Genomic DNA, 15,020 nt, shown 5'->3' with positions numbered 1-15,020 from the left:
TGCAACTGGTTTTGTTCTCTCACTATGACCTGAATAGTGGGGTTTCTATATACTGAGAATTTGACATTTTCTGTGAATTATTGTGTCTAAAAAGGGTAATTTGTTATCTTGTTCAATTTCAACTGTAAATTGTATCTTTTTCTTTATGCTGTTTAATTTTTTTTAACTTGTTTTCGGTATTTGTCTCTTTAGGTATTACTGCTATAATGTTATCCACATATCTCATCCATTTTCTGTTCCTACCCATAATTGGTATGTAATTTTCTGATTCTAATACTGCACAAATCGAGCTCCCCATTGCCAGACCAGAATGCTGAGAATATTCAACATCATTAAAAGTAAATGTTCCAATAGCTACCCAGAGAGAAATGGGTTCTACGTTGTCTGTCTTGGGTAGTGGCAAATCTTCATTACTCAAGTTATTCACTACTTTTTTCACGGCTATTAATGCGTCTTCTATTGGAACGCGTATATACAACGATGTTACATCAAAGCTGGCTAATTTCTTGTTGCTGAAATCAATGGGTTTTTTTAGTTGGAAAATCAGATCTGAAAAATTAGCCAAATGTGCGTTATTGATGGAACCTAGAGTTTTAGTTAGTGATTTGGTCAAACATTTAGCTTACCTGTAGGGTGCGCGCGCTACAAATTCCCGATGTAATGGATTGCATAGGAATTCCTGGTTTGTGTACCTTAGGTAGGCCGTGCATTTTGGCTGGTCTATGTGCTTCTTCAAGTAAACCTAATCATTTCTTAACTCTATCAGATTTCTCCAAAGTCTTTCTAGCTTTCGTTGTGATTTTTTCTCCTCTATTTGCATTGCCTGATGGTTTCTTTTCGTACGTTTTACTATCATCAAGTAGATCTAGCATTTTGTTATAGTTGTGTTTGTTCATTATAAGTATGCCTCCTCCTTTATCTGCACTTGTGATTATGATGTTATCTTTACTCATGTTATTTAAAGCTATGAGAAATCTTATGGGAATTACGTATTTGTTGTTGTTCGCAAAGGCTTGAAAACACATAATTATACCGTGGTTAAAACTTTTATCAATATCTTCCATTTGCCAATCTTAATTTTTGTTTAAATATCCACTAAACTATGTTTTGTGAATTCCGGCATCAAACTATATACCTAATGAAAGCCCTTGAATTTCTGTTTCTGATAGCTGTCTGTCTGAGAGATTCGTTACTGAATTACGATTACCTGCATTGTTCCAATCACTATTTTCCCACAATCGTATTAACCCAACCATAAATATCTTAGACTAGTCTTCACGAAGTCTATGTAATTTGTTGACCAACCACTGAGGTAAAGATGTCGCACTCTTTTCATTACATAATATGTTTACTTGACCTTTTAAACTTTCGATTGCTTATTCTAAAAATGTTCTAGCTGCGTTACCAAAAGTACGTTCTGTGTTCTTTAAATGTGTTGCTGCTGAGGTCGGAACCGCTTGTTCTTCCTGGCATTCTGGGAGAAATTGAATTCGCAATGTATAGCTTTTCACTTGCTTTCTTCTGTTGTATTCCCTCCACATTTCCTCTTTTCAATCATCATTCGACATGTAAAACTCCCCACCTTCTCGACGATCGACAGGCATACCTGGTTTCGGCGAACAGAAATACAGTTTCGCCTCAAGAGGGTAAACTGCCAAATCTTACGGGCCAATCACATCTTAGCAGCCCTCCCAGGCGAACTTTTCCCTCGCATCTAGGAATGGTTGGAAACCCATGGGGACGCCACCATCAAATACGACCAACTGAAGATCTATCTGCTTCAGCGTTTTACGCCTTCACCAGCACGCGTGTGACGCAGCTCATCCAACTTGCACTGGGCGACCAGACACCCTCTGACGCCCTTCTCGAGATGAAGGCTCTAGCAAGACTCCCTCCAGCAGCCAACAGAAAGCCTCAAAAGCTATATCTGCTTCGTGCACTATGGTTCCTACGCCTCCCCGAATTCATCCGCGCTGCCATTCCCTACGCGGAGGAAATGGAAGGTGACGACCTCCAACGGTAAGTTAAATGACCTAGCGGATGCTCTTACAGCTTCACCACGCCGCATTAACGCCATACCTTCTGATCCCCCACCTTCGTTCCAAGATAACGAGGTTGACATCGCAGCGGCACACCGCCCACCATCATCGCGCACCCTGGAACCACCTACACCATGAGCCGAGTTTTGAGCGCAAGACTAATGAGCGCCGACAATTAAGCGCCGACTTTTGAGCGCAAAACAATTGAGCGCCGACAACTGAGCGGAGACTTTTGAGCATAAGACAATTGAGCGCTACAATTGAGCGCCGACACCGACTATTCAGCGCAAGACAATTGAGCGCCGACTTTTGAGCGTCGACATTTGAGCGCCATAATTTCAAAATACAGCTATGAGATTTAAATGAAATTATATTTAAACAAAATCATATAGAAAATAGAAATGTGAAGCTTAAATCTTTATTCATATTGGAATTACCATAGCATACCTAAAACATTTTATGAAACCAATAAATACCATAAAATATATGTGAATACCATAAAGTACCTAAATACAGCTTATAAAACTAAATTTCTACTTCTGCAGGCTAAAAATAAAAGATATGAACGAAGATATTTAAGTTGATCTCTTGAAGAATATTCGCTAACAATTTTTGATATAGCCTTCTTAACTCTTACATATTTACTTTGCTTTACATCTTCATGCTGCCAAGTACCTATTCTGATCACTTTATTTGATGTATGATTTTGTTCAAATCTTAAAATATCTATGAATTTATAAGTTGTAGGATGCATATGCCCTATTGACATCTGCATTGCCCGATGCCACCCTTCTAACGAATTATTTGTACGCGGATGCTCACTGACAACACGTTCATAGACACTCCAGACACTTGGGGGAAACATAGCATCTCTTCGTCTTCCTATCCAAGTGTCTTCAAAGTAAAAGACCAACTCATCTAGCTCGTCAGGAATTACATCATGTAAAGATTCAAATACATTTATTATATCATTGGGAGGAACGAATACCAATGCCACTAGCATTTTTGTGTACTGCCGTATTTCTTCCCTGCAACAATATAAATCGGTCAAGAAACACCCAAACACCCCAGCATTTCTGAAGACAGAAAGAAAACCTTTATGAAATGCTTTCTCATAGTCAAAAATGGAAGATGGAGTAATCTTATTATCTATACAAAGTAGTTGTATCAGAGCACGTCTATATGCTTCCTCTGACTTTCTCCGAAGGAGAAAATATACCATTGGAAGGACGCTTCCTTTATATAGAATATGAATCACATATAGCTAATAGAATAACTGAGGAGCTATTTTGAAAGCCCCCATCTCCCATCCAGTGCTTATTCTCCTTCGTCGATCTCAAATTATCAGGACTAGCAAATATAGAATAACGATCCGGATCATTACTACCGGAGTCATATGCAAGAAAATTTTCGCCAGCATATGTGTAAACAAGTTCTTGAGGTATATCTATTTCCCCTCTGTTACTTGGAGCAGGGTCATGCAATCCCTTGCATTTCCGTTGTCGTTGCACTGTCCGCTGAAGGGAATGATACTTAGGAAGAATAGCAACCACTTCAGGATACAAATTCATTTGGGTCTCCTGAATGATTTGCCTTGGTGGATCATCTGATCCTGCTGCCCATTCGCGCAGCCGCATCATTGATAAGCAACCCGCTGATTTTGCAGGATCTGGTACATGATCGTGATCACTGACAGATGTGTATTCATCTCCAAAAGCATGTATCCTTCCTTTGCACTTTCCATTTACACAACGCCATGACTCTTTGTCACTCTTAAGCACTCTGTCGAGTGTGTAACAGTGCCCTTCGTGTAATATATTTTCTTTTCCTCTAGACGATGTTATCTTCTCCATTTCATGGGTTCTGTGAACTGAAATGAATAAAAACTAATTATTTATAATTATTTACTTGTCATCATGTTTTACAATTAATAATTTACTCCCCATGCTCTTTTTTTATTCAACATTGAATAAAAATGTGATTGAAGATTCCCACCATATGTAGTTTAATAAACCGTGCAGGTACGTCTAACACAGGCCGGGATTTAAATGAAACATTATCAAATAATTTGCTTTTCACACCTTTTGCTTCCCTGCTGTGGTGGGAACCACAAGCCAGGCTGGTGGTGGTAGGATACACATGAAAGTTTTAGTAAAGGTACAAACTATTCCACAGGTTCCACTGCATATATATACATATATATATATATATATATATATATATATATATATATATATATATATAAGATTATTTCAGACAAATGAGAGAGAATGTGGGTGGGGAAGGGCAAACGAAGATGTGTTAGGAATAGAGTTTATTGCCCTAACGTTGCGACCAACTTGGTCTTCTTCAGAGGACTACAGCATTACAAACGGATCACAATTCTTATATTCGTAGTGACATGACGCTCATACCTTGGCGGGTTCCCTCTCACTACGACTATAAGAATTGTGATCCGTTTGTAATGCTGTAGTCCTCTGAAGAAGACCAAGTTGGTCGCAACGTTAGGGCAATAAACTCTATTCCTAACACATCTTCGTTTGCCCTTCCCCACCCACATTCTCTCTCATATATATATATATATATATGTATATATATATATATATATATATATATATATATATATATATTGTTACGGGCGGGCTGGTATGTGAAGAGACGTTACGTATAACGGATAAGTGCTTAAGAACCAGCTCACTTCTAGAAGTCACTGTAGGACTGAACTATCTGGTCAGGGCCTAGATAATTCGTAAGACTAGAAGTAAAGGTAACAAAGAAGATTCCAGGAAAGGAATATTAAACTAGCGGTAAAACTAGTAAACGAAATTATTAATATGGAAAATATTTACAGGCAATCAACACAAAAGAGAATGGGCAGTAGGGTCAATGGGACCGTTACACGATTATAAGAATATGGAAATTATCGTTCAAATAAGAAACACAAGATACGTATACAATATGGTACTATCTAAGTACAAAGAGATCAGGAACATGCATCAGAATAAGTAATAAGTACAAATATAAGTATAAAGTAATGCAATGTATATCAGACACGTAATGTAGGCAAAAAGGGTGATCACTTCACACCAATCGTCTCATGAGTCTAAACTTCCAGTTTTTATCAAGAGATAAGATATGCGAGAAAATGACGAGGAGTGAGCGATTTCCACCGCTTATATACCATTGGACCGGAAGCGGAATACTTCCGGGTGAGTGTTCGGGAGAGCGAAAGGAGGGGAGGAGGGTAAGTTAACACACGTCAACATGGGTAGTTTTAAGACCCTCGACTCGCTTGAACAATCTATTTATTTAGTAACTGTCAAATCTGTGCGCTCCGAACTATTCAGGATATCGCTTGTCTGTTTGTTCTACAAGAGTGCGCACCTTTCTCCGCACGTAGGCAAGATTACATATAGTGGACGGGCGTTACTGCTTAACATTGTTACAATACATACATAGACAAGAAATATGAACATAGTTATGTAATACAAAGGAACACAATTCTATAACATAATTACACATATGACGTAATATCTAATATTACGTTACACCTCCACCGTTTGGGAAAGCTTTTCACTTTCTGTTGAAAAGCTATGTTCTAGAAAGGACGTCGGCTAAAACATTAAAGACGCCTTTTATATGATGAATTGTTAGATTAAAGGGTTGGAGAAATAAACTCCAACGTGTAAGTCTCGGATTCTTGTTTTTCATAGTCTGTAGGAACTTTAAGGGGTTGTGATCCGAATATACTTGAATGGTAGTTGAGGAACCCAGGTAGACTTCGAAGTGGATAAGGGCCTGGACCAAAGCGAGCGTCTCCTTCTCAATTGTTGAGTAGTTCTTCTGCGCAGGGGACAGCTTCTTGCTGTAGTAGGCGATAGCGTGAAGAACTTCATTGTGTTCTTGCAAGAGGGCGGCACCGATACCGGTGTCGCTGGCGTCGACTTGCAGAAGAAAGGGTCGTTGGAAATCGGGTGCCCTTAGAACTGGTGCGTTAGTGAGAAGGGACTTCAGGTTTTTGAAGGCCGTCTCACAGGTAGGTGTCCACACGAAGTCGTGGTCTTTTCTCAACAGGTCAGTCAATGGTTCTGCTACATCTGAAAAATTTGGACAAAAACGGCGATAATAGCCACTCATTCCAAGGAATCGACGTACCTCTCTACGATTAGTGGGTGTTGGTACATCATTGATGGCTTTTATCTTGGCGTCTATTGGAAACACTTGGGAATTTCCAACTTTAAATCCCAAATAGGGGACCTGTGTATGTCCGAAATCACATTTGGACAAATTGATGGTAAGGTTTGCTTGGTCTGCTCTATTCAAGAAATTATTTAGGTGTTCAATGTGTTCTGTCTAAGACTGACTAAATATTATCACATCATCTAGATAAGTTTTTACTCCTGGCAATCCTGCAACAAGATTACTTATCATTCTTTGGTAAGTGGCAGGGGCATTTTTAAGCCCAAATGGCATTGCTCTGAATTGGAACAATCCCTCTTCCGTAATGAAAGCGGTAACTTCTCTTGAGCGAGGGTGTACAGGGATTTGATAGTATCCCCTTAACATATCCAACTTGGATACATACTTGGCAGTTCCTAGACTGTCTATGATATCATCTATCCTAGGGATAGGAAAAGCATCGGCCTTAGTATGGGCATTGATTTTCCTGTAGTCAATGCACAGGCGATAAGAATTGTCAGATTTAGGGACAAGAATGCAAGGAGATGCCCAAGGACTACTGGAGGGTTCAATTATTCCCTGTTGAAGCAGTGTTTATTTCTGCTTTTATGAACTCCTTCTTTTTTGGATTGACTCTATAAGGGGCTTGTTTGATAGCTCTTGGCGAGTCTAGAATTATTTCATGTTCTATCAAAGAAGTGAATCTTGGGGAATCTAGAAATAATTTTGGAAAACTTCTTAAGAGAGAAAGAATGTCTTTACCTTGTTTCTCAGATAAGTGTCCTACTTTTATCTGAAGATTTTGTAGTATCTGAGAGTTTTCCAAGGAAATCTCAGGAGGATTAGGCAGGTTATCAGGAGGCTCTTCCGATTCTATTGTGGTAGAGCTGCAAGCTGGAATTGGATCTCTGGAATGATAAGGTTTTAAGGTATTTATGTGACAGAGACGGGAACTCTTTCTTCTGTCTGGAGTTTTGATTATGTAGTTGAGATCACTGGCTCTGGACAAGACTTCATAGGGTCCTTTGTATTTAGCCTGCAATGGATCTCCTGGTATGGGAAGATAAAGTAACACTTGATCTCCTGGAGAGAAAGTTCTAAGTTTAGAATTTTTATCATACCGACCTTTCATTACTCGTTGAGCATTCGTCAAGTTCTCTCTTGCCAACTTCCAAGCTTCTAACAACTTCTCGGTGACCTGGGACACGTATTTCAAAGAAGGAACGGGTGGTTCTTCTTTCATCCATTGTTCATGAAGTATCTTTAGGGGACCACGGACTTCATGACCGAAGACTAATTCTGACGGGCCGAATCCAAGGCTTTCTTGAATTGTTGTTCGGGTGGCGAACAACAAAAAGGGGAGTCCGTCTTCCCAATTTCGAGTGTTCTCAGCACAGAAGATTCTTAACATTGTCTTGAGCGTTTGGTGAAAGCGCTCTAGAGCACCTTGTGATTGAGGATGATAGGCGGAGGAAGTTACATGTTTTATACCTAGTGTTACAAGAGTTTCTCTAAACTTGTTGGAAAGAAAATTACTTCCTTGATCACTTTGAATGTTCTTGGGAAATCCTACCATAGTGAAATATTTCAACATTTCTCTGATTATGTTTTGAGCTTTAATATTTTTCAAAGGAATTGCTTCTGGAAAACGAGTGCTCATACACATGATTGTGAGAATGTACTGATTTCCTTTACTTGAAGGAGGTAAAGGTCCTACACAGTCAATAAGAACTTTTTTAAATGGCTCTTCCATTACAGGAATGGGATGGAGTGGAGCTTCTACAATTTTCTGGTTGGGCTTACCTACAAGTTGACATGTATGACATGTTTTACAATATTGGGCAACATCTTTGACAACCGTGGGCCAATGGAAATGTTGGGTTATGTTGAACAAGGTCTTTCTTACCCCTAAGTGACCTGCTAAGGGAGTATCATGAGCCAATCTTAGAACATTATTCCTGAAACCAAGAGGGAAGACTATTTGATTCCTTACTTGCCATGGCTGGTCAGCGGTTGCGGTGGATGCTCTCCATTTTCGCATTAGGACTCCGTTTTCTATATAGAAACCTCGTGACATATTTTCAACTTCTTCTGGAGATGAAACAATCTCGTACAAATTTTTAAGAGAATGATCTGACTTCTGTTCTTTGATTAATTCTGCTCTAGATAGAGAAACTGGTGAAGAAGAAGATGGGTCAGTTTGGGAGAATAGGGATTCTAAATTATAGGTCTCCTCTTCAGATTTCTTGTACTGAGATCTGGTTACAGCACAAGCGGGAAACAACTGTAAGTTATCTGAAGGTTCTACTGAGGTCTTAGGGTTATTTGTTATTAAGGGAGAAATGACTTTGCTTCCAGCGATGTCATTGGCCAACAATAAGGATATTCCTACTATGGGAAGAGAGTCTACTACTGCTACTTTAACCATTCCGGTTGTTAAATCAGACCGCAAGAAAACATTATGTAATGGACATTTTACAATTCCTCCAACTCCTTCTATCAATATATCATAACCTGTATACTACTCACCCAGATTCTGCAAGACAGAATTTAAAATCAGACTTTGCTTTGCTCCTGTGTCTCGGAGTATGGAAATAGGATATTGTTGTGAACTACTACTATGAGATATAGTTCCTGAAGATACAAATGGTTTGAAACAAGGATCATGATCTGATGAGGGGGGTTCTACATTACTTGACAATACCGGCTTCTTTGGTAGTGTATCCTGAATAGAGGATTTTGAATCATCTGATTTTATATTACTTACAAGAGTTGGTGTCTTATTGGAGAATGAGGGTGTCAGTCTCTTTCTGCAATTAGAAATGTGATGGCCAACCTGTTTACAATATGAACAAGTTACAGGGGGATTAGTCTTAAACCTTTCCATTCTTTGCCAAGGTTGGTTTGGAGGATATTGATTGAAATCAGACCTGTAACTGAAATGTGATGGGCTAGACTGATTTTCAAAGTGTTTCTTTGGGGACCAAGGATCAGATTATTTTGTTGAATCTGGAATATATGACTTTGACTTTTGGGATTCCATTTGTCTTGACTTAGGTTTATGATTTAGTGTGAACTCATCAGCCAATACAGCAGCTTTAGTTAAAGTTTCGGGAACATGATCATCTATAAAAATCCTAAGATCTGTCTCTAAGGTATTCTTAAACTGCTCCAATAAAATCAACTGTTTAAGTCTATCTAAGGTGTCCGTTTCACTAGCCAAACACCACCTATTGAATAACCTCTCTTGTTGAGCCGCATATTCTACGTATGTTAACTGAGGTGTCTTCCTATAATTACGGAATTTCTGTCTATAGGCCTCTGGTATTAGTTCATAAGCTTTTAAAATACAAGCTTTCATATTATCATACTCGCTTTCTGCTTCTGAAAGAGCAGTATAAATTTGCTGAGCCTTACCCTTAAATTGTGTTTGAATGATTAATGGCCAATTTTCTTTAGGGATTTGTAACTGTTGCGCCAATTTTTCCCACTGAAGAAAGAAAATTTCTGGCTCTCCTTCTGAAAATATGGGGTAGAAGTTTTACATACTTGGAAATATCTATATGACCTTCCTGAACTACGGGTTGTCTATCAACAATCCTAGCTTCTACTTCTGCCTTCTTTAATTCTAACTCTGCCAATTTGACTTTAGTTTCGTTCTCTCTTTCTATTTGTTTCACTTTAGCTTCCTCTTCTCTAGCTCTAAATTCTGCCTCAATTTGCATTTGTTTCAGTTTAGTTTCCTCCTCTTTAGCTACTTGTTTCACTTTAGCTTCCTCTTCTCTAGCTTTAAATTCTGCCTCAATTTGCATTTGTTTCAATTTAGCTTCCTCCTCAATTTCTACTCTCCTGACCTTTAATTCAATCTCCTTAATCTTAAGTTCGGTTAGTCGTGCCTCTATTTCTAACCTATTTGAAGGAATTTGTATAGCTGTAATCTCTTCTGGAGATAAGATCTCATCTTCGATCAGATTTTCAACGAGTTCCTGAAGTATTTTTTTCTTTCGCAAACTTGTATCAATGTCTACTCCAAAGTGCTTGCCTATTTCTATCAAAGTGTCTTTAGTTTGTTTCTTTAAGAAACTTACCTTGGGATTTTGAACGAATTCTTGAATTATATCATCCATCTCTAAAAGAATGTGTTAAATACCTGATCAAATATCCTTGGCAAGGGTCGCCACTTTGTTACGGGCGAGCTGGTATGTGAAGAGACGTTACGTATAACGGATAAGTGCTTAAGAACCAGCTCACTTCTAGAAGCCACTGTAGGACTGAACTATCTGGTCAGGGCCTAGATAATTCGTAAGACTAGAAGTAAAGGTAACAAAGAAGATTCCAGGAAAGGAATATTAAACTAGCGGTAAAACTAGTAAACGAAATTATTAATATGGAAAATATTTACAGGCAATCAACACAAAAGAGAATGGGCAGTAGGGTCAATGGGACCGTTACACGATTATAAGAATATGGAAATTATCGTTCAAATAAGAAACACAAGATACGTATACAATATGGTACTATCTAAGTACAAAGAGATCAGGAACATGCATCAAAATAAGTAATAAGTACAAATATAAGTATAAAGTAATGCAATGTATATCAGACACGTAATGTAGGCAAAAAGGGTGATCACTTCACACCAATCGTCTCATGAGTCTAAACTTCCAGTTTTTATCAAGAGATAAGATATGCGAGAAAATGACGAGGAGTGAGCGATTTCCACCGCTTATATACCATTGGACCGGAAGCGGAATACTTCCGGGTGAGTGTTCGGGAGAGCGAAAGGAGGGGAGGAGGGTAAGTTAACACACGTCAACATGGGTAGTTTTAAGACCCTCGACTCGCTTGAACAATCTACTTATTTAGTAACTGTCAAATCTGTGCGCTCCGAACTATTCAGGATTTCGCTTGTCTGTTTGTTCTACAAGAGTGCGCACCTTTCTCCGCACGTAGGCAAGATTACATATAGTGGACGGGCGTTACTGCTTAACATTGTTACAATACATACATAGACAAGAAATATGAACATAGTTATGTAATACAAAGGAACACAATTCTATAACATAATTACACATATGACGTAATATCTAATATTACGTTACAATATATATATATATATATATATATATATATATATACATACATGTATATATATACATATATATATGTATGTATGTATGTCTACATATTCTATGTTTAATGTCTGAATCTCTTATTTTTCTTACATATTATGTTCCGTATAGATTTTAACTAATTTGAAATTATGGCGCTCAAATGTCGGCGCTCAAATTTTACTGCGCTCAATTGTCTTGTGCTCAAAAGTCAGCGCTCAATTGTCGGAGCTCATTTGTCTTGCGCTCAATGGTCGGTCAACCCACCTACACAACGAAACCACGCCCCGCGGCCACAGCCAGACCAGAAAATGACCACGAACTAGTTCTGTTACTACCACGCCAAGTTCGACGCCACGGCAAGAAATTGCCAACCAGGTTACCAGTGGCCAAAAAACTGGTAGGATGGCCGCCATATATCACAGCGGCCCACCCCAGTACCAACACCTATTTCCCTCTCTGATTCTGCAACGGGCATGCACATCTTTGTTGACACGAGCGCCGCCCGTTCCCTCCTACCAGCTGCATGTTGGAGGCAGCCCCATCAACCAGCATCCAACGTCCAACTCATCGCAGCCAACAGCACTCCGATATCAACATACGGCCGCCAACACCTCGAGATCAGCATCGGCGGGCGCACGTTTGGATGGGACTTCATAGTGGCAGACGTCACCCTCCCCCTTTTAGGGGCAGATTTCCTTGCCCACTACTAAAGGGATACTACCAGGTCCCCATATACCAGAAGACATCCCAAAAGCTGCTGTAGCCACACCTTCGGCACCTTTACATTTGATTACAGTTGTTTTGGCCTGCAAAACTCTGTCTCCACCTTTCAACGAATGATGGACGGCATCCTAGGCGATTCACCTTTCTGAGCCTGCTACATCGATGATATCCTCATTTTCTCATCATCTAAAGATAAACACCTCCATAATCTCTCCGAGGTCCTGGGCCGTCTTCAGTAGAACGGTCTGGTAGTACGCTACGACAAGTGCGTGTTTGGCACCAGAGAGGTGGACTTCCTAGGACACCACCTCACTTCTGCAGGCGTTTCACCTCTACCAGAAAAGGCGACCACTATACGAAAATTCCCTACGCCCACCGCAGTCAAGGCCCCCCATGAATTCGTGGTTATGGTCAGTTATTATCACTGGTTCCTGCCTGGGATCACGGCAACCATGATACCACTGTTCGAAGTCCTAACAGGAAAACCCAAGGACCTTATGTGGGGCCCCCCTCAAGCAGAGGCCTTCCAGAAAGCAAAAAAAAAAAAAAACCCCTTGCCATAGAAACCCTCCTCGCCTTTCCAATCCCTGAAAAGCCTCTCATCGTCACCACGGATGCCAGCAACATCGCCATTGGAGCCGTTCTGGAACAAGTCATTCACGGACAGCCACGCCCTTTGAGCTTCTTCAGCCGCAAACTCCTCAAGACCGAAAAGAACTGCTCTACTTTCGACAAAGAACTTCTCGCCGTCCGCCATTTCCGCCATTTCCTTGAGGGTGCAACATTCTCCATCCAGACCGACCACATGCCCTTAGTTCACGCCTTACCAGACAGGCGGACGCCTGGTTCGCACGACAACGCCACCAACTTCCAAAGTTCTCGACAAAGAAACTGAAAAAAGTATTGCTAAAAAGAGACAGGCTTATAAGAAATATAAGTGCTCGGGTGCATCTATTGACTGAAATTTATGTATCAATACAGAGAGATTTAAAAAAGACAATAAGAAAAAGAAAACGACAATACGAAATGAACATCGCTGATAAATCCAAAGAGAATCCCAAAGAATTCTATAGTTACATTAGAGATAAAAAGGTTGTTAGGAATCACATTGGTCCACTATTATCTGCTGACGGTCAACTTGAATATTCGAATGAAGGAATGTGTAATATCCTAAACAATTATTTTAGCTCGGTATTCGTAAACGAAACACCTCAAAGTGAACTCCAAACTGAAACCTGTGAAAAGTCTAGGGTAAACTTACTCACTACGGTAAATATAACAAAAGAAAAAAATAAAAGGTGTATAGATAAACTCAAAGTTAATAAAACACCAGGGCCTGACGGTTGGCATCCAAGAATCTTAAAGGAAATGAAAAATGAGATTGTTGTTCCATTAGAAATTATTTTCAAGAAATCCATCATATCCGGAGATGTCCCAAGAGAATGGAAGCTAGCTAACATTACTCCCATATTCAAAAAAGGTGACAAAAAGAAACCAAATAACTACAGGCCTATAAGCTTGACTTCAATCGTAGGAAAAAGGATGGAAACTATCATCAGAGATGCTATCGAACATCATTTAGAAAGTAACTGTTTGATAAATGATAGCCAGCATGGATTCAGACGGAAACGTTCTTGCGTGACTAATTCACTCGAATTCTACAACACAGTCATCTCGAATTATGACAAAAGAAACAATATAGATTTAATATATCTAGACTTTGAAAAAGCTTTTGATACCGTTCCCCATGAAAGACTACTTACTAAATTAGCTTCATACGGAATAAGTGGTAACCTATTAAGTTGGACTTGTAATTGGTTGAATGGTCGAAAAGAGAGAGTTGTTTTAAATGGAAAATTTTGTAAATGGAAAAAATTTACAAGTAGAGCTCCTCAGGGTTCCGTTCTTGGGCCACTTCTATTCATAGTATAAATGATATAGACCATGGACTAAAATCTACTGTTTCCAAATTTGCTGATGATACAATACTGTGCGGAATGGTAAATGATCACTTAAACCAATTAGATATTCAAGAAGATTTAGATCAATTACAGCAATGGTCTAAAAAATGGCTAATAAAATTTAGCACAAGTAAATGCAAGGTAATGCACAAAGGTAAAAATAACAGTAAGTAAGATTACAAGTTATTTGGAAATTCGTTAACAAAAGTGGATAGTGAAAAAGATCTCGGCGTAATTATCAGTAATGACCTCAAATCATCCAAGCAGTGTATTTCAGCCTCTGAGAAAGCAAATAAGATTCTAGAAGGTGATTGCACGATCTTTTGATTTCAAAAGCCCATCACTCATTAGCAAGATATATAAATCGTTAGTTCGTCCACATTTGGAATATGCTGTTTCTGTATGGTCACCGAATCTCATTAAAGACATTGACAGATAGGAAAAAGTATAAAGGAGAGCCACAAAACTGATTCCAAATACGAAAAATAAAACTTATGAAAATCGACTAAAACATATAAATCTGTTTTCCCTAAAAATGCGTAGACTTAGAGGTGACTTGATACAAGTATTTAAGATTCTAAAGGGGATTGACAATATCAAAAGTGACAAAATTCTTACACTGAATGAGAACCAGAAAAGAAACAATGCTCTCAAACTGTCCGGAAATAGATTCAATTTGGAAGTAGGTAGAAACAACTTTGCCAACCGTGTAGTTAATGAATGGAATAAACTTCCTGCCCAGGTAGTGCAATGTAGTTCAGTTTGAAACTTTAAGAATCATTTAGATAAACACCTAAGCAAGATGCTGTAATGATTAAAATATATTTTATATTATTTGTTTTTGCTTTGTTATCACTTGTCTGTTTGATTTTCATTTATTATTAGTTATGTGTCAATTTATCATTATTACTATTTACCTGTTTGTTTAGTATATAACAATACCTATGCATTTATTTATGTATTTTGTTATTTACATTATTATAGTTTTATTTGTTTATGTATTA

The sequence above is a fragment of the Oratosquilla oratoria genome, chromosome 12, assembly GCF_046742065.1.
Source record: "Oratosquilla oratoria isolate Oo_2021 chromosome 12, ASM4674206v1, whole genome shotgun sequence".
Classification (NCBI taxonomy): domain Eukaryota; kingdom Metazoa; phylum Arthropoda; class Malacostraca; order Stomatopoda; family Squillidae; genus Oratosquilla; species Oratosquilla oratoria.
This window is presented reverse-complemented; position numbering follows the sequence as displayed.